The 23,468-nt window shown below is 43.3% G+C and overlaps 1 protein-coding gene and 1 pseudogene across 6 annotated transcripts in view; one reads left to right on the top strand and one right to left on the bottom strand.

Annotated features, from left to right (window-relative positions):
- Positions 1–23,468, top strand: part of SH3GL3 (SH3 domain containing GRB2 like 3, endophilin A3) — a 107,185-nt gene that overhangs the window by 499 nt on the left and 83,218 nt on the right. The gene's annotated exons all lie outside the window — the stretch shown is intronic.
- LOC122707002 lies at positions 45–22,323 on the bottom strand (annotated as a pseudogene).

The following is a 23,468-nucleotide window of genomic DNA, read 5'->3' as shown; positions in this document are numbered from 1 at the left end:
CCGGCGCCCTTAGGGGCCTCTTTTAGGGCTCGATTTCTTCCCGCCTAAGCGGGCGCGGGGGTGGAGTGAGGGGCCGCCGGCTCTCCTCCGCTTCTTGGCGCCTCCTTCTTGCCAGCCCCCGGCCCCCCTGCTCCATCCTCAGCCACTGAAATTCCCAGAGGTTCTGCGGAGGGGAGACCAGAGGTGGCGGGCCGCAGGGGCTCTGGCGAGCAGAGACGGCGTCTCGAGGCCTGGAGGCTCTGCTCCGTGCCTCTCTTCCCGGACCCGCGCCGGGAGGAGGACCACAGAGGGTGCAGGGCCGGCAGGGCCTCCCTCGAGTCTCCCACCTCTTGGTTGGGAGACCCCCCGGGGCACGTCCTGCCACTCCTGGGCAGCCGCGCGGGCGTCGGCGGATCCGGGGATGCTGTGTACTTGGCGCTCCCGGCCTGGAGGTGGACCCCGCCTGCCTGACTGCCCGCAGCTCCGGGCTGGGCTGTCTACGCTCGTCCTTCCTCCCGCATAGTCTTCCCGGTGTCGGCCCGGGCCTGGGCACCAGGCTCCTGTTCTCTAAGAGCTGCCAGTTTTGTGGGAAGACACTGAGACAGACGCGTAAACATATAGTGTTGGACACACCTCCACGCACAGTGGATGGCAGATAATAAAATAGGGGCATCAGGGAGAACTTCCCGGAGGAAGAGTCGCGTCATTTGAAAATTAAATATGAGAAGGAATTGTGGTGGAGGGTGTGGGTGGAAAGGATAGGTGTTCTGAGCAGAGGAAACAAGAAGACAGGCAAACGGGCATGTGATTGGTGTGTGTGTGGGTGTGGGTGTCTACTGACAAGCAAATTCCTATTCTAAGATTTCAGTCTCCCAGCCATGGCAGAACTCACATTGTAAAATCAACCCTACACCGGCACTTCTGGGTCTCTTGGACAGATTTCATTCAGAATTCACTCTTCTGATGAGGTCTTCTCTTGCCTCTTTCACACATCGGTCCCTGAAAAGCAGCTGGAATCAGAGGATTCCGTTCTGTCTGTCTCATGTTGAAAAGTGCTGCCCGTTCTCTCACTCACATCCCTTCCATGAAGAAACTGGGTGGTGCGCAGTGTCCAGCTGGGGATGCTGGGTGGTTGGTGGTACTATTGGGGTAATGAGGAGTCCCGGATGAGGGGCCAGTTAGGTGACCAGGGAGATGGTGGGGTCACTGCAGGCTGGCTTTGGGCACTTTGAAAAATCCGTGAGATACTCAGATGACTCTGGCCTGGGAGCCAGTGGGTGAGATCCAGATTGGAGCTATAGACTTGAGGGAATTTCCAGCCTCAATGGAGATTTAAAAATATAAGTGCAAATGGAAGTCAAAAAATGCACAGGGAGTTATACTCATAAACTGTAGGGAGCACCCACATTTAGGGACAGTGTTTAGGCCGGGACTTGATAAGCAGTGACCACTCAATAAATATTTATTGGATAAGTGAAAGCGTGGGGGTGGAGAAGCACAAGAAGGGAAGAACTAGTAGAATGGAGGAGAGAGGAGTATCATGGAAACCTAAGAAGTGGGTGCATTTAAAGGTGGGAGCAGGGACTTCCCTGGTGGTATAAGGGTTATGACTCTGCACTTCCAGAATAGGGGGTGTGGGTTTGATGTCTGGTAGGGGAACTAAGATCCCACATGCGATGCAGCCAGAAAGTAAAAATAAAATAAAAGGTGGGAGCAGTTAGCAAGTCTGCCGTGAGCTCAGTACTGAGGGGTGGGCAGCCCGGAGGCCTACTGCTTCTGTGGTCAGGGCAGTGTCGGCTTAATCACTAGCTAGCTAGGCTTGCTACAGGAGCTTTCTTAGCTTAGTTGCTCAGTCGTGTCTGCCTCTTTGCCACCCCATGGATTGCAGCTTGCTAGGCTTCCCTGTCCTTCACCACCTCCCAGAGTTTGCTCAAATTCACATCCATTGAGTTGGTGATGTCATCCAACCATCTCATCCTCTGCAGGGTCCTAACCTCTTTTGAAAGATATTCTTTTATTGAGAATAGACTTCATGGGAGCAAATCTCAGAGATGAACAGGACACAGCCCTAAGAGGATTGAAATTGGTTTCTGACCACTAACCAGAGTGAATGGTTGAAATCCCAGGAAGTTATTGACATTGGTAAATAATATGCTAAAGATGAGATCGTTTAGTTTAACTACTCATCATCAGTCCATTAAAAAAGGAAATGAGCAGAGGGTCTAATTTAGTCCTTTTGCATGAACTAAAACCTTTTTGTGACTTTATCTGAAAAGAAAGACATCACAGATTCTCTCTGGGCTTCGCAAATCACATTTTGTGGTCAAAGTGCCTAATAGATACGTTTTTATCTGTTTTGAAAGTCTTTCTAAGAAATCTTGCAGTGGGACAGATTTGGTGGAGAAATTAGACCAGGCTTAATAAAATAAGAGGGAGCATGATCATAAAACGTGCCAGATGTTCTTCCCAGGCAACATTTTAACAGCAGGTTTTAATTCACATAGAACTTTCCCAGGGCTGGGGAAAGGGAGACTGGGATGATGTCAATGGCTTAATAATTCCCAGGGATCCAGGCCTGGCTGTGCCACTGACCAGATCTGTGACCTGGGAAACATGATTTAACCCATCTGTATAGTGAATTAGAGGATTTAGAAGCTGTATGCGTGCATGCTCAGTCATGTCTGACTCTTTGCAACCCCCTGGACTGTAGCCCTCTAGGCACCTCTGTCAATGGAATTTCCCAGGCAAGAATACTGGAGTGGGTTGTCATTTCCTCCTCCAGGGGATCTTCCTGACCCAGGGATGGAACCCAGGTCTCCTGCATTGGCAGGCTGATTCTTTACCGCTGAGCCACCAGGGAAGCCCTTAGAAGCTATGTTCCTGTTTTAAAACTTCTTGTGATGATCATACAACTCTGTAAATATACTAGAAAAACCATTGAATTATATACTTTAAGTTGTGAATTGTATGGTATATAAATTATATCTCAAGAAAGTAGGTAACTAACTATATCTCTCTTTATATCTAATATATCTCAGTTCTGAAATTGTTAAGTAATTTGCTTAAAGTATTTCAGAGAAAGATAAAGATTATAAAGTGGACCTTTTACAAATAAGGGAACCAAGACCTTGACAAATTGAGATGATTTTTCTCAATGATAGAAAAGGTGAAATAACTTACAACTTCCTGGTTAAGTGCTCTGGCTTTCTCGATACCTTACCTATCTCTGCAGGAAAAAAAAAGTCCCCTTACTTTACAGAGAATGAAGAACTCTAAATCCCAGGGATTATGCATCGTTTTGGCAGCACATGGAGGCTAAAAGGAAAGAGGAAGAAATCAACTAAAATGAGAAGAGTACAAGTTGAGTTAATAATAAAATTTAATTAATCCTTTCCTTCAACATTTGGGATTATAACCCAAGTGTCCCAAGATCATAATTAAATACTTTTTTCTCTTGAAAAGGTTTTTTTTTGTTTTGTTTTTTTTTTTTTAGTAGAGAGATTTACTCTTCTACTGGTAGGGATGCAGTTTGAGTTACTAGAGATAAATACAAATAACTTGGGCTTCCCCAGTGGCTCAGATGGTAAAGAATCTGCCTGCAATGCAGGTAGACCTGGGTTTGATTCCTGGGTGGGGAATAGTCCCTGGAGAAGGGAATGGCAACCCACTTTAGTATTCTTGCCTGGAGAATTACATGGACAGAGGAGCCTTGTGGGCTACAGTCCATGGGGTTGCAAAGAGTTGGACTGAGTGACAAACACACATACACAAATAGCTTAGAAAGGTCATTGTGGTTTCTTGTTAAGTGGCATGCCTGACCAATAAAAATGTAACTCATAATAATTATATGTCACCGCTCATTGATTTGTATTAATTATGTTCACTTCATAGTAATTTTCTTGACAGCATTTTATTTTTGTTGCAGGATGCCTAGGCCACATCTGTGCTTACTGTGATATGGACACTGTTCTAATAGCTATATTTGTTCCCTTTCTGCACTTCTGAGAGCCTGGTTCCCCATCCCATGAAAGCCTGATTTTATTCTTTCCTCTTGTTCTTCTTGCCCCAAACTAATCAACTAGTGAGGACACAAGAGGGGTGATGACCCTTCTTGTTAAATTTCCTTGTTTTTACCCTTCCGTAGCAGTGTTCTATCACGTGACCCAGAAACACAATAGGGTGTGGGGAGCTCCTAACAAAGCTTTTTTTTTGGTAACTTCCCCCTCTTTCCCTTTTGATGCCTGAATCAGAAACATGATGAGTGGTCCTAAGGGGCCAAGACATTCTCTCTGTAATGACTAAATGCACAGGGTGGCCATTTATGGGTAAACACTATAGAGAAGGATATTCTTTGTAAATTATGAGAATCTCTAGGGAGGCAGTGAATGTCTCTTGTTTCACTTTCTCATTAGAGAGAAAGATAAAAATGCACTTTGCAAAGTCCATTATGATTCTTTGTTTTTTATGTAGGTGCATCAGAAAATGTGTTAAGCTGAAACTTGCTTGCTCCTTTCCACATAGACTGTTTGATAAATTAATCATTGGGTCTATGTGTTAACCATATATTTTTAACTTGGGATGCTAGAGTAGGTGCTGAAACTAAATTGGTTTTAATTTTTTAATCTCTGAAGAACACAGTATAATTCAAGCATTTCTTACCACTGATGCCTTTTCTCTAAAGTAAATATAATTTAGGCTATCTCTTAGGATTTAATTAAAAATGCATTTAAAAGGGGATTTTTGTGTGTGTGTATGTATATACTATTTGTTTCAGATTAAATTTTCAACTTTATTAAAAAACTGACTATAAATTATATTTTCCAAAATTAAGTGGGGTGTGTGTGTGTATCTTATGTATTTGGAGGTTGCTATTGTTGGCATACTTCACCCAGAAAATGAAACTGACAATAAGCATAACCGATACACGACTTTATTTGACAAAATAATAGGTGAATGTATTCTGGAGATTCTACATCAGCCAAGTGAGGATAGCTAGATTTTGGTCTCTTGTGTTTCAGGCAGATTTTTTTTTACCAACTGAGCTATAAGGGAAGCCCTTACTTTTCACTAGAAACCTGGAAAAGTGTTAAATTGGGGGAAAGAATCTGGAGGAATCCAGTTTGGAATTGGGAAGACATTGCTGCAGTTCTAACTATTTGAGTTCTTCTGTGAGATGCCTTTTTCATGAGCTCTTCCCTTGCAATTCCCCGGCTCATCCCCACTTGTTTTTACCACAGCACCAGCAGCAGTGACCTTCCCGAGCCCAGTGGCCTTCCTTCTGACTTTGTCATTCATTGGGTGGTAGTGTCTTTCCCACCGGCATTTGGCTAAGTCTTTCTCAAGCACTGACATCACCAAGTGCTTTTGCCAGATCGACTCATCCATCAGTGGTAGAAGCTGCTGCTATTTCAGGCCACATAGCTTGGGTACTCCCTACCAATGAACCTGATATCTGAGTCATATGTCCTCATCTGAATCTGTGTTCCTCCTTGCTCATGGGCAGAGACCACCTTGTCTGGGTTGCTGAGTCTGAGGGTCACTTCCCCAGCTGACACTCGGCAGCCTTTGGCCCAGTGTACCGTTCTCTGCTTACAACCCCTTCTACACTTGTGTGGTTTTCCTCTGGCTTTTGGCTGTTGCTTCAGATCTCCGTTAATGGCTCCTTCTTGTTCCCTTGAGCCCTAAATCCTGGAGTGCCTCAGGGCTCTGGCTTGGAATAGCTCCTCTTTTTCTCAACCTCGAACTCTGCCAAGGTGTTTTATCCAGCCTCATGGATTTAGAAATGATCTATACATTGATGACTCTCTAAATTATGTTTCTGGCCTAGACGCTCCTCCTGATCACAGACCCATAACAGACTTCTAAGTCTAACTGCCTACAGCACCTCACTTCTTGGATATTTAAAAGGCTGTCAGACTTAAGATGTTCAAACCTGAACTCTTAATTTTCTCCACCCCAACCTGTTTTTCTGCTGGTGGTTCCCATTTAAGTCAGTTGTACCAACATGTGTTCAACTGCTCAAGCAAAATAAGACAAAAACAAGATTCATCTTTGATTGCTTTCTTCCTCTCATCCCTAATTCATCAGAAAATGCTAATAACTCTTGGTTTTATTTTCAAAATACATCCCTCTTCCATTCATCTCTTTCTGGCTCTGCTTCTACTGTCCTTCTCCTGACTGTCACCTCTTGCCCACATGGTTGCTGGAGCCTTCTCACCAATTTCTAGAACTTTGGGACCTAGCAGCTTCCTACCAGGTACAATCCATTGACCCACAGTGACCTGGATGCTCTTCTGAAAAGGAATCTCAGACCCTGTCGTTCTGTGAATGTAATGTAGACTGCTCACAAGTCTTCAGTGCTTCAGTGGCGTCCAGCTGTGTTTAGAATAAAACCCCAGCTTCCTCCTCTGGCCTGTGAAGCCTCATAGCCTGGCCACTCCCTTCCTTCTCCCGCTGCCATTGAGCCACACCGGCCTCTCTTTGCTGCTTTAATGTGCTGAAGTCTTCTTTTCTTTGGGCCTTTGCCAGAGCTGTTCCCTCAGCCTAGCATGCCTTTCCTCTAGATCTTTGCAAAGTGTTTCCTTATTGTCGTTTAGATCATAGCACAGATTAAAGGCCACTTTGTCAGAAATGTCTTCCTGACCATGCAATTCAAATGGCATCTGCCCTCTCTATCACGTTGCGTAACTTTTAAAAAATATTTTTAAAATAATTTATTTATTTACTTTTGGCTGTGCTGGGTCTTTGTTGCTGTGCAGGGGCTTTTCTCTGGTTGAGGCGAGCTGGGGCTACTCTCTAGCTGCGATGCATGAGCTTCTCACTCAGGTGGCTTCTCTTGTGGACCAGGGCTCCAGGGCGCTCCGGCTTCAGTAGCTGCAGCTCCCGGGCTCTAGAGCACAGGCTCAATAGTTGTGGCACAGGGGCCTGGTTGCTCCAAGGTATGTGGGATCCTCCTAGATGAGGGATAGAATCCGTGTCTCCTGCATTGGTAGGAGGATTCTTTACCACTCAGCCACCAGGGAAGCCCACGTTGCTTAACTTAAAAAAAAAAAAGTATCATAAATATTTTGATATTTTGATGACTATATTCCGTACAGATGGTTTCCTTTCTAATCCCATGTATTTTTATTTTAAAGATATATTTAAACTTGGGGGATAATTGCTTTACAGGGTTATGTTGGTTTCTGTATGATGTGAATCAGCTAATGGTTTGTCATGGATTTTTGTTTCTGTACGAAATATTGGTCTTTATTTTTTTGCACTGTGTCTAATTTCATTGTCAGGTAATACTGCTTTAATAAAATGAATTGGGAAGTGCTCACTCTTCTGTTTTCTGGAAGAAATTACACAAAACTTGTGTTAATTCTTTTTTAAACATTTAGTAGAATTTTCCAGTAAAACCATCTGGGCTTGGAGATGTCTCATTTGAGGATTTCATTAGTTTGTGATTTTTGTAAGGAATCAATCCATTTCATTTAGGGTTATCAGATTTATGTGTGGAGAATTATATGTAGTATTCTTCTCTTAATCATTATCAACTCCCTTGTTAAATGTGTATAGAGTTGATTTTTGATACTGGTGATTCCATACCTTCTCCCCTTTTCTCTGTCAGTCTTACTAGAGGTTTGTCGGTTATATTGATCTTTTCAGAGAACCAGGTTGTTAAATTTCTCCATTGTTTCGCTTTTTCAATTTCATTGACTTCTGCTCTTGTTTTATTATTTCCTTCCTTTTACTTGCTTTTTATAGATTCTTAAGGGAAGCAGATTATTGATTGGAGACCTTTCTTCTAACGTATGCAGTGAGTGCTATGTATTTTCCTCTCAGCACTGCGTTAGTTGCATTTCACTAATTTTGATGTATTTCATTCATTTGATGTATGAACATATACATATGTACATGTGTGTGTGTTGTATCTTCTTGTTGGATTGATCCTTTTATCATTCTGTTATGCCCTTCTTTATCTCTTATTACAGTCTATGCTTTAAATCTATTTTGGAGTCCCTTTTCTTTTTTTTGTGTTTGTGTTTATTGTAGGTTTTGTTATCCTGAGGTCTATATATGTGACGTGAAAATCACTCAGTTGTGTCTGACTCTTTGCAACCCCATGGATTATACAGTCCATGGAATGTAGTCCATGGAATTCTCCAGGCAAGAATACTGGAGTGGGTAGCTGTTCCCTTCTCTAGGGGATCTTCCCAACCCAGGATTGAACCCAGGTATCCCACGTTGCAGGTGGATTCTTTACCAGCTGAGATTTATATATAACAGCATATATATACATGATTAAGTTGATAACCTCTTAAGCTTGAATGCATTTTAACAATCTTGCATTTCTACTCCCCCTCACTTCACATTTAGTAATTTTGACTTCATATTTATATCTTTTTAACATTTACCTACTTATTGTGGCTATTTTGTCATTGTTCAGTTGTTCAGTTGTGTCCAACTCTTTGTAACGCCATGGACCACGGCATAGCAAATTCCCCTGTCCTTCACTATCTCCCAGACTTTGCTCAAACTCATGTCCATTGAGTTGGCTCTTTGCATCAGGTGGCCAAAGTATTGGAGCTTTAGCTTCAGCATCAGTCCTTCCAGTGAATTTTCGGGGTTGATTTCCTTTAGGATGGACTGGTTTGATCTCGTTGCTGTCCAAAGGACTCTCTCAAGAGTCTTCTCTAGCACTGCAGTTCAAAAGCATCAATTCTTCAGTGCTTAGCCTTCTTTATGGCCCAACTCTTACATATGTACATGACTGCTGGAAAAACCATAGCTTTGACTATATGGACCTTAGTTGGCAATATGATATCTTTGCTTTTTAATACATTGTCTAGGTTCATCATAGCTTTTCTTCCAAGGAGCAAGTGTCTTTTAATTTCATGGCAGAAGTCACCATTTGTAGTGATTTGGGGGCCTAAGAAAATAAAGTCTGTCACTGTTTCCATTACTCCTAGGGTAGAATCTCTGCAATTGTAAATATCCTCCTGTTTGTGGATGTCTAGCTGGGGGTATGATCTTGACTACACCATGTCTCTGCCCCTCCTACTTGTCTCACTGTGGTTCCTTCTTTACATCTCTTGTTGTGGAACACCTTTTTTTCTAGTCTTCGGGTCATTCTCATCCATAGTTGCTCTGTAAATAGTTATAGTTTTGGTGTACCCATGGTAGGTGGGCTCAGGGTCATCCTACTCCACCATCTTGGCCATACCCTCATGATGGCGGGATTTTTTAAATAGAACCTCGGGCCTTTCAGTATTATTTTATGAGACTCTAGATCTCATTTAAATTGTCTGTTTTTACTGGCTTTCTTTTCCGCTGCTCTGGCAGGGGAAGGTGGTGGCATTGCCTTGTTACTTCCCAGTGGGGTTAGTGTCCAGGCTTCTCACTTAGACTGTTGACATTTGAGGTTCGTGCCTCCTTACTGCTGTGTGGGAGTGGGCATTCTGGTGCCTCACTAAGCTTCTGCTGATAGCCCTCTGGCCGAGATGGATAGACGTGCCTTGTTGGTGTTCCCCACGTGGCCTCAACTCACACCCATGGGAGGGGTGGCCTCATTACTGCTGGGCGGTGGCAGGAGCCCTGACTTCCTACAAGGCCTCCTCTGGCCTCCTCGCCCGCAAGAAGGGTGAGTGGGCTCCTTAGTACTGCTGTGGAGTGGAGGTCCAGGCTCCCCGATGTGGTCTCAGCTGACACTGAAGGGGAGGGAGGAGCTGGGTAGAGCTTGTTATCGCCTGGTAGGGACTCCCTGCTTGGCTTTCTCTGGCACCACCCAGGGAAAGAGGGAATTGGGGGGTGCTGGGTCATCTTGTAATAATGTGACAAAGATGCAAGTTCCTGCATTCCACTCATCCTTTACCGTGTCAGTGGGGATGGGGTCACAGTTCTTTCTATGGTGTTTAGTAAAGCTGGAGTAGAGTGTGTGCATGCTCAGTCGCTCAGTTGTATCCAACTCTTTGCGCCCCTTTGGACTGTAGCCCACCAGGCTCCTCTGTCCATGGGATTTCCCGGGCAAGAATACTGGAGTGGGTTTTCATTTCTTTCTCCAGAGCATCTTCCCGACCCAGGGATCAAATCCGTATCTCCTGTGTCTCCTGTATTGCCAGAGGATTCTTTAACTGCTGAGCCATTGGGGATGTGGGTATTATCTAGTAATTTCTAATAGTTTAGATATTGTCTAGTAATTTCTGTGTTGCTAGACTGCCCCTTCCCTGGTCCTTCGACTAGAGAGAGCAGGCCTTTATTGAGTTTATTTGTCTGTTTTCCTGTATCTGTTGGTATTTCTAGACTGCCGCTTCTTCAGCTCCAAGTCTTGGATTATGAAAGAATAAGAAAATGGAAGCTCACTACTGTGTCATTTCTTGGGCCCTGAGGTGCCTACTCAGTGTACCTCCTTTTCTCTACCTGCTTGGGCCTTCCTGGGTTTGTGTTACATATAATGCCAAGGATTTTGGTTGTAATTTGTGGGAGGAATAGAGAAAGTGTATCTATTCCATCTTCCCTGAAGCAGAGGTCCTTTGAGTTACCCAAATCAAATCCTTTCTTAGAGGGTCTGACTGTCTGGTCTTTCTTGCCCAGTTTGTCCCTTGTGGAATTCTAAGTCTTTTGAACACTACTGGAACCATCTGCTAATATTGAATGAACATGCAGCAGGTTTTGAGAATTGGAACCTGGATAACCTCCTTCTGTTGAACTCCAACCTATTGTTTGCCTGGATGCTCTTGATTTGACGGGGAGGGGGGAGAAATGTTCAAAATCCAGATTTTTAAAAAATGGAATTTCCTGGTTTTGAAATATTGGCAATTCATTTAAATTTTAAAAGAGCTGTGCGGGGCCGGAAGAAGCATGTGTGATGAATTTACATGGTGCACCGCCAAATGGTCAACTAGCACACATGGTTTATCTGCAGGTTAACTTCTCCTCAAGTTTGAATAGTAGAAGGATAATTCTTGGTCACTTGTGGTGTGGCCAGGAACTTGCTTAGGAGATGAATATGGTCTCTGTAGAGACAGCTCTTGGCTTTTTGTTCTGGATGTTTCCTGGAAACCTTGTTGGAAGGCAGATTGGATGGAACCAGGCTGAGTGTTTGCCCATGTGCTATTGTGTTAGACTCTTTGATGGAACTTGGCTGTCTTGATGTGGGAACTGTGGAATGATCAGGCATGAGGGCAGAGAGCTGTCAAGTCCAGATACGAATTCATCAGTGCTGAGCAGACAGAGCAGCAGAAGGCAGGCTGAGAAGTGAGTGGGCAGCCTCACGTGACTGTGAGAACGTTGGCAAGAAATGAGGGGGAGCGAGTGCTTTGACCTACTTGGGACTAATCTGAGAAGAGGATGAAAGAATAGATGGTTTCTAGAATAGTCTAAGGTAGATAGGACCCCTTCCCCGATGTTTTCATTGAACCTTGGCATCTCATAAGTCAAAGTTATGTATCTTAAGAAAGATTTTGATTAATCTTATGTATTGGGTTAGCCAAAAAGTTCATTTGAGTTTTTCTGTATGATGTCCCTGAACAAAGTTTTTGGCCAACCCAATAACTTGTTAAATTTGTTTAACAAAATTAACCAATATTGAATTTTTTTTTAATCTTGGATCCCTTCAAATTGACATCTTAGATCAAGCACTTTTTCCAAGAAAAGACAGAGTTTTCATTTAAACCTTGTGGTCATATCTCTTCAAGGGCTGAGTTCTCAGTATGATGGAATGATATTTAGGACTAGGCACAGTGTTAGCATTTAGCATGTAATGTAGAAATTTCAGAGTGAAACAACCTATACAATGCCCTAATTTGGCAATAAATAGCAAAGACTTTGGAGAAGGCAGTGGCAACCCACTGCAGTACTCTTGCCTGGAAAATCCCATGGACAGAGGAACCTGGTAGGCTGCAGTCCATAGGGTCGCTAAGAGTCAGACATGACTGAGCGACTTCACTTTCACTTTTCACTTTCATGCACTGGAGAAGGACGTGGCAACCCACTTCACTGTTCTTGCCTGGAGAATCCCAGGAACGGGGGAGCCTGGTGGGCTGCTGTTTATGGGGTCGCACAGAGTCGGACATGACTGAAGCGACTTAGCAGCAGCAAAGACTTGGGGCTTCCTTGGTGGCTCAGCAGTAAAGAATCTGCTTGCAATGCAGGAGACTCGGGTTCGATCCCTGGGTTGGGAAGATCCCCTGGAAAAGGAAATGACAACCCACTCCAGTATTCTTGCCTAGAGAATCCCATGGACAGAGGAGCCTGGTGGGCTACAGTCCATGGGGTCACACAGAGTCAGACTAAAGCGACTGAGCAGCAGCAGCAGCAGTGAAGACTTAGACACTTGGAAGCCCAAGGCCAATAATTCACATTTATTTCTCTTGATTTTCAACAGTGGCTTTCTTTCCTGGGAAATAGTGGATGGAGGCCCAGATTTATTTTGAAGGAGTACAAGTGGGTATGGTGCTTCCCTGGTGGCAGAGAGGGTAAAGAATCTGCCTGCAATGCAGGAGTTGCAGGAGGCATAGGAGATGCAGGTTCGATTCCTGGGTGGGGAAGATCTCCTGGAGAAGGATGTAGCAATCCACTCCAGTATCCTTTTTTTTTTTTTTAATATATCTTTGAAAAGTGTCTTTATTTTTATTTATTTATTTCTAATTGAAGGATAATTGCTTTACACTATTGCATTGGTTTCTACCATACATCAACATGAATCAGCCATAGGTATACATATAGCCTCCATTCTTTTTTTTAAATTAATTAATTTATTTTCAGTATTCTTGCCTGAAAAATTCCATGGACACAGGAGCCTGGTGGACTGCAATCCAGGGGGTTCGCAAAGAGGCAGACGCGAGTGAGCATGCACACACAGGATGCACATATGTGGCAGAGTTCTGATGTGGAAACCAGCATGGATCCTCCAAACCGAACTGCCTGTCACTGCGTTTTGGGTGTAATGATTTGTACATTGATAAATTTTGGCTTCAATCTGTCACTACTCAGTTCCTCCCTTAATTTCAGCCTGGCATCTATGGTTCTTTTCAAATCTATTTGCAAGTGATGTGCAAAGTCCTTGAATATGGTTGAACCTCCAGAGAGGACAATCTTCTTGTAGAGAAGACGTCTGACATCAGTAGGACAGTTGTCAATGCCTTCATCTATAACTTCTGAGATAAGTTGAGTAAAGCCTGAATTAGCAACTCTAGATGAAAAGAAAATTCAGGTCCTAAGACTCCCTCGGTAACAACACCTGGACCTCTTTGGTGGTCCAGCGGTTAAGAATCTGCCTGCCAATGCAGGGGACATGGGTTTGATTCCTGGTCTGGGAAGATTCCATAAGCTGTGGGGCAGCTAAGGCTGAGTGCCACAATTACTGAAGCCCATGTGCCTGGAGCCCATGCTCCGCAACAAGAGAAGCCACCGTAATGAGAAGCCTGCACACCACAACTAGAGTGTAGCCCCTGCTCTCTGCAACTAGAGAAAAGAACCTGTTCAGCAATGAAGACCCAGTGTAGCCAATAAATAAATAAAATACAAATTAAAAAATTGCTGTATAATGAGATATCCAAAAGGTTAACAAAACAAAAGCAACACTAATGGAAAATTCTTTGAGATAGCATTGATTCTAGTGTACTGTTTAATCCACTTTGATCCATCTGTTCATACTTGTTAAGTTCTTTTACTAAATCTGGGCAGGAGTAGCTATAGTGTTCTTTGAAGTTTCCCAGGATTGCTCTGAGGGATTCCTCTGTTTCCATCTCCCAGCAATTGCTGAATACCATATGTTCTATTTCATCCTGTGTTTGGAGTGTGTGCTTAATATAGCTGACAGTCACATGCCCTTCAGTCACAGGGATGACCTGAGTGATACTGATTCCACTGTCTGGTATTGTACCAATAGACAGACCGTTCTCCTGCTTCTCTTGAGGTCTAGGATGCAGCTTAGGCGAGAATGGCCTGCCCAGGAATGTACAAGCCTAGAACATTATTTCAACAGTGTATTTCCTGTTGTCTGGAGTATTCAGTGGAGATTCAGTCCAAAAAAATGGTCTTCAGGTTCTGCTGTTAAAGATCATTTGCTCCATAAAGCTTTCCATGAAGTACCAGTCTTCAACTATGCCATGGCAGATTGGCCACCTTTTTAATATTTATTTTTGCATATTTATTTACTTGGCCATACCAGGTCTTAGTTGCAGCACTTGGGATCTTTAGTTGTGGCCTGTGGGATTTTTTTTTTAGTTGGAGCATGTAGGGTCTAGTTCCTTGACCAGGGATCGAACTTGGGCCCCCTGCATTGGAAGCGCAGACTCTTAGCCACTGTACCACCAGGGAAATTCTGATGTGCCACCTTTTTTTTTTTTTCCTCAACATATGAAGGTTTTCCTGTTGCTTCATCAGCAATAAAGAAGTCTGGGCCACCAACACATTTCATCCACCACCTTTGAGCTTGTTCATCCATTTTTGCTGACTTCTTAATGGCAATGCCCAGTGCCATGGTCCACCACACAGGCTGGCAGCCATCCACCGTCTTCCTTGTCACCTGCTGCTGCCTCTGCCACTGTCTGTTTGGTGCTGGTCGGGGCCAGGGCTGGGCAGGGGGAGATAGAAGCTATCTGACCATCCACATCTGGCCACTGTCTTTGTCATGGAGTAAGGGTTAGAGACAGCAAGCAGAAGTGGAGGCAGGCTTGGTCAGTGGCTACCTCTTATACAACCCAGGCAGGCCGGCTCTCATGGAAGTCTTTAGAAATGCCTATTGAGACTGAATGACTGTTGGTGCTTGCATTCTTTTCTCATGAATTCAGGCTCACAACTTTTATAGAAAATGGAGACTCCCAAGTGGTACAGTGGTAAACGATCCATCTGTCAATGCAGAAGATGCAAGTTAGACCCCTGAGCCTGGAAGATCCTCTGGAGGAGGAAATAACAACCCACTCCAGTATTCTTACCTGGGAAATCCCATGGACAGAGGAGCCTGGCGGGCTACAGTCCATGGGGTCATAAAGAGTCAGACACGACTGAGCGACTGAGCTCCCAATAGGTGAATACCTGGGGTGTTGCACCAAATTAAAATATTCTGTTTTTGTATTTTATGTTCGTCTCTGGTATCTACCTTATTTGGAGCTTTGACTTCCATAAATTAGGAGTCTGAACTTCTTCTCATCCAGGAAATGTTGTCTTCATATCCAGGAAGAATGTTTTGCAGTCAATCAACGCATCATTCCATGAGTATAATAATGATGCTAATTAGCTTTTTTTTTGTAGAGGTGCTGAGTACTGTGCAAAGGATTTTTAGAGGCAGCATCTCATTTCATCTCCTTGATAGCCTCTCTTTCTCATGATTTTCAATCTTTGCATAAATTCAGGGTGTCTTTATCTTTCATTTGAACCATGTGTCACTTGTTTAGCCTCTATTGAATAGCAGTTCTCAGTCAGAAGTTGGTAAATTGGCCCATGGGTCCAAGACAGCCCATCGTCTATTTTTTTGTATAACCTGTGAGCTGAGAATGATTTTTACATTTTTAATGACACATGATAATGACATATGATTAAAATTTCAGTCTGTAAATAAAGTTTTATTGGCATACACACCCCAGCTCATTTCCATGCTCATATGTCTATGGCACAATGCAGAATCAAATAGTAGTGACGGGACAACATAGAGCGCAAAGCCTGAGATATACTCTCTGGTCCTTCACAGAAAATGTTTGCCAACCTCTGTTCTGAGCTCTACGTCTAGGGAATTTGCATATGCTGGTGTGAGCATTCCTGAAGCCCTGGATGGAAAGCTGAAAACGTTTTGTCTGCATCTGCAATTGGCTTGTGTGTTTTTGGAGGTTCTCCAGTCACTTAACAAGTCTGGTTCATCCTGGTGACCTGGGTAGAGTCCTGCGCTGGAATACATTCTTACTTTGTAATTCAGGAGACTTGAGTACCCCAAGGTCACTGGCTGTCACACACCTATGGACTCCTCTATCCAGAGTTTACACTGCTGACAAGGAATGACCTAGATGTTTTTACTAGGATGGGGTACAGGTTGTTAGGTGTTTTGCGTCTCACTGTGATTCCTCACCAGGGAAACCGTACTGATTCCCCTCACTGGGTTCCCTCCTCTCCATGATTGCTCCCTTCTTGTTTTAATTATTCCGACTTCATTTTGCCTTCTCCTTTGCTTCATTTTGAAAGAGTCCCAATTGCTTGTCTTGCCAGTTCTCTACTTACTATTCCCAGGGCTCAAAAATGATTCTTGAGGATGATGTCATTTCCATGTTTATCTTTCCTCTCTAGTATGACATTGATTAAATATGTATATTTTAATTGGTGAGCTGCGTTCTCAGGGTGTTGATCATTATAAGGACCATGGCCAGTTTCAGCCTCAGTTAACCTGAGTCGATTTGTACAATAGCCATGGAATGTTTTGGCTTCTGTTGCAGCAGGAGTGGCTCATATAAGTTGTATAGGCTTTTCAGAAACTGCATAATTTCATGCAGAAATTATGCGAACCAGATGGTACCCTTTTGAGTTGCCAGACACGCATATTTTAAAGAAATATGGTGTATCTATTCTCCTTGGTAGATTTAGGTGGAGGTTCTTTGGGAATGGAAATCAGCTGAAATTGCCGTAATTGAAAAATTCTTGGAAGCTTGTCATCAAAATAAGGACTGTGATATCAGAAGACTGGCATAGACTGTTAAAGAACAAATATTATTGGACTTATTTAATTTACTTCTCCAAGGACAAAAAGCTCTATGGACAGCATGACATGTTCTTTCTTTGATGAGGCTATTGGTTTGCTCACTGAGGTCTCTTGAGGGTATTTGGGGCAGTGAGAAAGGTGGGTGTGAGGCAGGGGAGAATGCGTGGGTCCATAGGAGGAACAGAGAGGGAGGGCCAAGCATTTAACCGAAAGCTACTGGGATGAGGTCATGTCTCTCTGAGAAGGCAAGACCCAGGACAATTTGCAGGTTAAGGAAGGGGCAGAGCCTTGGGTGAAGGTTCCCCTGGTGTCTCAGAAGGTAAAGAATCTGCCTGCAGTGCAGGAGACCCAGGTTCGATCCCTGGGTCAGAAAGATCCCCTGGAGAAGGGAATGGCTATCCACTCCAATATTCTTGCCTGGAGAATTCCATGGACGGAGGAGCCTAGCAGGCTACAGTCCATGGGGTCACAAACAGTCGGACATGTCTGAGCATGCATGCACACAGGGTTAACTACTGTTACCTCCATTTCTCCATCCTTTTCTCCTCTTTCATCCGGTTTGCTTTTCCAGGGTATTTCCTGCTTCTTGTGTTGGGGTTGAACCTCTCCCTAGTCCCCAGTAGTAGCTGACAGCCTCGGGGCAACTTGCTGTGTTTGCAAACAGTATCTTTCTTCCTATTTAACTAGAAACACAAGCATCCTTTCATATTGAATGGTCCTGTAACCCTGGGGCACAGCAGTTTTAGATTTCAATCTGCCTCTGCTTTGTGATCTTGGGAGAATCACTTAACCCTTCTGGGCCTCTACTTTTATGGAAAATGAAGAAGCTGAACCAATGTGTCCTTTCCAGGTGAAATCAAGAAGGGGAATTAAGCCTATTGGATAGTTTGTACCCGTTGTCAGTAGGGGCTTCCCGGGTGGCACAGGCGTAAAGAATTTCCCTGCCGACACAGGAGATGTGAGTTTGATCCCTGGGTCTGGAAGATCTCCTGGAGAAGGAAATGATAACTCATTCCAGTATTCTTCTCTGGGAAATCCCATGGACAGAGGAGTGTGGCAGGCTACAGTCCATGGTGTCACAAAGAATTGGACTCAGTTAAGCACAATCTTTTGATGTTCTGACTACCTGCTCTTTGTTGCAAAACTTTTGTTTAATCTGACTCTTCCCCCTCCCCTCCTTGGAGCAGTCCTCTTAGGCTTACTTGAGATGCTGCCTCCCAGGCTTAAGTCCTAAAAATTCCCACTGAATAAAACATAACTCTTCACTCTTAGGTTGTGAATATTTGTTCAGTCCCCAATAGCCAAGTCAGACAGAGGTGTGGGTAACCTGGAGACTCCATACTTGTGCCTGGTATCTGAAGTCTGGGCAGTCTTATGGGATGGAGCCTTGAAACCTGTGGAGTCTGATGCCAGCTTTAGGTAGCCAGTGTCAGAACTCAATTGTAAGACACTCAGTTGGTATTGGAGAATTAGGGAATTGGTTGTTGGGTGGAAAGAAAAACCCACACATTTGGTGTCAGGGTATTTTGAATAAAAATGGATCCTCGTCTCTGATACCTTTGTAAGAAGATACACTGGCTGGAACATTGTGAATCTGGGATGACGTCGAAAGAATTGGCATCACAGGGGAGAGAAAGAGAAGTCCTTTCCAGGAAGCTTGGTGCCCTTCCTGAGCTCACAGAGTCAGGTCATATGTTTTTTTATTGAGTGAACTGACAACAAGGGCTCTGATTTGGAGAAAGTTTGATGGAGGCAAGTGGAAATGACCTTGGATAATTAAACAGCAGTGAGGTTCTTTACCAAACATCAATGGCTGAAGATTTTCAACTTGTCAGTATTGTGTGAAGCATTTCTTTGGGCTAGAACCTTCTCTGGATTTAATTTTAGCATTTCTTCAAGAGTCTTAACCTCTTTCTTGAACATGCATTCTTGCAATAGGGCAGACTTTTGTGAAGTGGTGTGGGTAAGATTTACAAGATCTGAACATCTCTTTGCTTTGGAACGTGTTGAAGCTTAAAGTGTAAGTGAATTCAGATTCAGAGAGATCCATGTGGTGCGTGCACTGTTGTGGTATGGAAGTTGGTTTCAAAAGGAGGTTGGTATTTGAAATGTGCTCTGAAGAGTGGGAGACTAAATGACATTTTAGTGTGTATATTCTGAGTCACAAGCAAACCCTGCTTGAAAATTTTGAGCAAGACCTTTGGATGACACAGAGCTTGGCTTGTCTAGTTTATATTTGCTGAGCTTCCATAGCGTTTGGAAGAAGTTAGCCTGCTTGGAAATATGTTGAATTAAGGAATATTAGCCAAACAATGAAAGAGGAGAAAAGTTGGTTTAAAGCTAGACAAATTTCTGTTATTAGAGGCCCTTACTTCCTGATGTGATGCATTGGAAGGTCATGGCATCACCCACAGGGCTTCCCAGGCGGCTCAGTGGTAAAAATCTGCCTGCCAATGAATAGACGCTGGCTTGATCCCTGGGTTGGGAAGATCCCTTGGAGGAGGCAGTGGCAACTTACTCCAGTATTCTTGCCTGGGAAATCCCATAGACAGAGGAGCCTGGCAGGCTACAGCCCATGGGTTCACAAAGAGTTGGATAAGATTTAGCATGCATGACTGAGCACACATGCATGACATCACCCATAGGTGAAATCTTGTAGATTCATTTGTAAATCTAGTAATACTGGTGTTGAAAATAAAAAGCACTCATTTCACTTGCTCTTTGAATAGTTTTATAAATTTAACCAATGAAATCCCACAAACAATACCATTTATACATTCTGTCAATTTCTCTTAAATACTTTATAGTTACAGGTTCAATATGTATGATTCTCATAAGGCTTAAAAAGTAGATGAAGTATATGTATATAGAAATGCCCGCAAAGTTACTACTGTCGTTATACCTTATTACAGTCATTATATTCAATACAGGGGCTTATTTCTTTATCCCATACCCCAAATAAGGGACTGTGGCCATCTGTAGTCCCCTGCAAAACATTGGTAACCAAAATGTTGTCAAGCTCCATGGAACTGGTTAGAGTTTGGGACCTTGACTCAGAATGTGGGTCCTTCCTTCAGAATCATGCAATGTGAGCTGGCATCTGTTCTGAGGCCCCCTCGCTGGTATCAAGTGGTCAACAGGACTTCCCTACTCCATTCCTTTCAGTGGGATCCTGTCCAATTTCATAGGTCAGTTTTTCAGCAGACTGGCACCTTTTCCTGAAAGAACACATCCTGCAAAATATCAAGGACTTGCTAGGCTCCTGGATTCTGGTTCCATTTTCCAGGACTTTATCCAGATCTCCCCATTTGGAACCCAGGCCCTGTTGTTTTGTATTTGTTCTTTTTCAGTCCCTCAGCCATGTCCGACTCTTTGCGACCCCATGGACTGCAGCATGCCAGGCTTCCCTGCCTTCACGATCTCCCAGGTTTTCTCAAACTCATGTCCTTTGAGTCGATGATGCCATCCAACCATTTCATCCTCTGTTGTCCCCTTGTCCTCCTGCTTTCAATCTTTCCCAGCATCAGGGTCTTTTCCAGTGAGTTGGTTCTTCACATCAGGTGGCCAAAGTATTGGAGCTTCATAATTGTTTTTTATTTGTTTGCTTCTTAAAACCCTATTAAAAAAAAAAAAAAACCCTATATAGTGACGGGATTTCGTATACCTGACTCAGGTCCCAGTACAACTCGTTAAAACACTAGTAATCATTTACTCAAGCTTCCCTGGTGGCTCATTGGTAAAGAACTCACCAGCCAATGCAGGAGACACGGGGTTCAATCCCTGGGTTGGGAAGATACCCTGGAGAAGGAAATGGCAACCCACTCCAGTATTCTTGCCTGGAGAATCCCATGAACAGAGGAGGCTGGGGGTCAGTCCATGGGGTCACACAAAGAGTCAGACATGACTGAACTTGCATGCAGTCATTTACTCGGGGTTATAATCAGTACAGTTCTCATTGTTTACCATTCTGTGGTCATTTTATTGACTATTAGTCATGGAGTCTCCAGGCCAAGAGGAGACTCCAGCTAGGCACTCAGTAAATATTTGTTTAGTGAATGACACACGTTTCCTTGGGTAGATTTGGATCTCCTTGAGGACTGGAATTGTCTTACTGTTTTGTTGGGACTTAGCACAGAGCGGGAACAGGATCCTGGTGGTCGCTCATTACATACATATGAATGAATGAACGGGGCAGACATTGCTGATTGTGATCATGGAGTACCTTAAAGCAATTGGACAGAGCTTTAATTCTTGAAAGGTTCTATACTGAATCCAAACCTGGAGCATCTCATGAGATTCTCTCCCTGCTGCTTCTGTTTGAGTCTCTCCACCAGCAAAAAGATAATGACTTGCTGTAGGCTTGGATGATGTAGAGCACGTTTTATCAAGAAGCTTTTTAAAAATTGTTATGTAACTATTTTTTTAAACATAATGTTATTGCATACTTAGAAGACTATAGTATAGCCTAAACATAACTTTTTTATGTGCTGGAAAACAAAAATTTCTGTGATTTTATTGTGTTCATCACTTTATTGTGATGGTCTGGAACCAAACCCACAATATCTCCAAGGTATGCTGATATAAACCAAATTATGAAGGTTATATCTTAAGGAAATTTCAATTTTAGATTTGTAAAGAACATCATAAAAGTACTTTTTGCTCCAATGTTTTTGTCTCCTGTTGACTTACACATTTAAAAAAAAAAATTCACTTTGCTTATCATGGTCCTGTTTAATGGGAAGGAAAAGGTGGAATTCAGATGGGGTTATTGATATCACAAGGAGAACAGACATTTAAAGGTTGATTTATTTTTTTGTTAGGATGTAAGATCTTAGTTAAATATGAGAACCTATTTTGCATTTAAGACTTATCAGCCTCCTTTCAGACAGTTTGTAGGAAAGGAAAGAAATTTGATGATTCATTAGAAAAATAGGTACTTTATAAATCATGTTAACTGCAGTAGTTTCACTTTCAGACAAGTTATATAGAGATCAGATTTCTCTCCAGGAATAATACAAACTTCTGATCTGGAGAATGATTTAAAGGCATCTGGAGATGTGGCTTTGGTTTTAGACTGTGATAACTGCGTGTGTAAATTGCAGCCTGCTCCCTGAGGGTCTAGTTTTGTTGTTGTTGTTTAGCCGCTCAGTTGTGTTTGACACTTTTGTGACCCCATGGACTGTAGCCCACCAGGCTCCTCTGTCGTTGGGATTTCCAGACAAGAATACTGGTTGGGTTGCCATTTCCTCCTACAGGGGATCTTCCTGACCCAGGGATCGAACCCTAGTCTCCTGCTTTGCAGACAGATTCTTTATTGCTAAGCCACCAGGGAAGCCCTAAGGGTCTACTTAGTGTTGAAGAAATTACCTTCTCTTGGGGAGGATGCATTTTCTTCACAGGTGTGGTGGAAATAGCCGGCTTGCAGATTAAAGGTGCAGATTACAGGGTTTGGTAATCACAATAGAAAGCTTTTTGCACCTTTCTGCGGCTGCCTCAGAGCTCCAGCAGTTCTGGTACTCACTGTAAGTGACGTCTGCAGCGATTGTCACGTTTCGCGGGATGTGAGTGTAGGTAGAAGACACCCAGTAGAAGACAGCAAGGCTGCTGCACCTAACTGCTGCTGCTTCCGGATCAGTTTCGTATTGCGCCCAGTTCTCAGCACACCTGTCTCCCATTACTACTCAGGAATAGGGCTTAGCGTCTTACGTGGTGTTTGTGTTTTATTGATTTCTAAGAACCTCTTCATACAGTTTACATCCTCACCAACACTTGGTGTTGCCAACACTTTGGTATGTACGGATAACACATTGGTGTTTTACTTTATGTTTTCTTGGACACCAGGAGACTGAACATTTTTATTTATTCATTGGCCACTTGAATTTCCCTTTTAGTGACGTGCCTGTTCAGGTACTGTGGCCATTGAAAAGTAGTTTTCTTTTTCTTATTTATGGCGGTTTTAAAATACATTCTGGGTACTGGCCTTTGCTGTTACACGTTGTGCACATGTATTCTCCTACTCTCTGGCTTGTCTTTTCACTCTCTAATGACTGGATGGTGTCTTTGGACAGAACGAAATTGTTTGTTTTAATGTAATAGAATTTATTTATTTACTTATAATAGTGAGTTTTTATTAGTCTTTTTTATCATAGCTTCTGATTTTGAAGTCATACTTAGGAAGGTTTCCATCTGAGATTACACCAATTTTCACCTACCTATGGTGGCTTTATTTATATGGTTTCATTTTTAAAATATTTATCTATTTATTTGGCTGTGCCAGATCTTAGTTGTGGCATGTCAAATCTAGTTCCCTGACCAGGGATCAAACCCAGACCCCCTGAATTGGCAACATGGATTCTTAGCCACTGGACCATGAAGAAAGTCCCCCATTTTTAAAATACTTAAACTGTGAATTCACCAGAAAAGTTTTTTTGAAGCTATAAAGAATCTGCCTGCAATGTGGGAGACCTGGGTTCGATCCCTGGTTTGGGAAGATCCCATGGAGGAGGGCATGGCAACGCGCTCCAGTATTCTTGCCTGGAGACTCCCCATGGAGAGAGGAGTCTGGCGGACTACAGTCCATGGGGTCTCAAAGAGTCGGACACAACTGAGCGATTAAGCACGGCAGCGCACACAGTTATAGCACTGCTTTCCCCTCAATGTCATTTATATGGTTAACAGTTGCTGTTTAGTTGCTCAGTCGTGTCCAACTCTTTGTGACCCCATGGACTGTAGCCTACCAGACTCCTCTGTCCATGGGATTTCCCAGGCAAGAATACTGGAGTGGGTTGTCATTTCCTCATCCATAATGTGGTTGGTGAGT

Source organism: Cervus elaphus, chromosome 13, assembly GCF_910594005.1.
Source record: "Cervus elaphus chromosome 13, mCerEla1.1, whole genome shotgun sequence".
Taxonomy (NCBI): Eukaryota; Metazoa; Chordata; class Mammalia; order Artiodactyla; family Cervidae; genus Cervus; species Cervus elaphus.
This window is presented reverse-complemented; position numbering and strand designations above follow the sequence as displayed.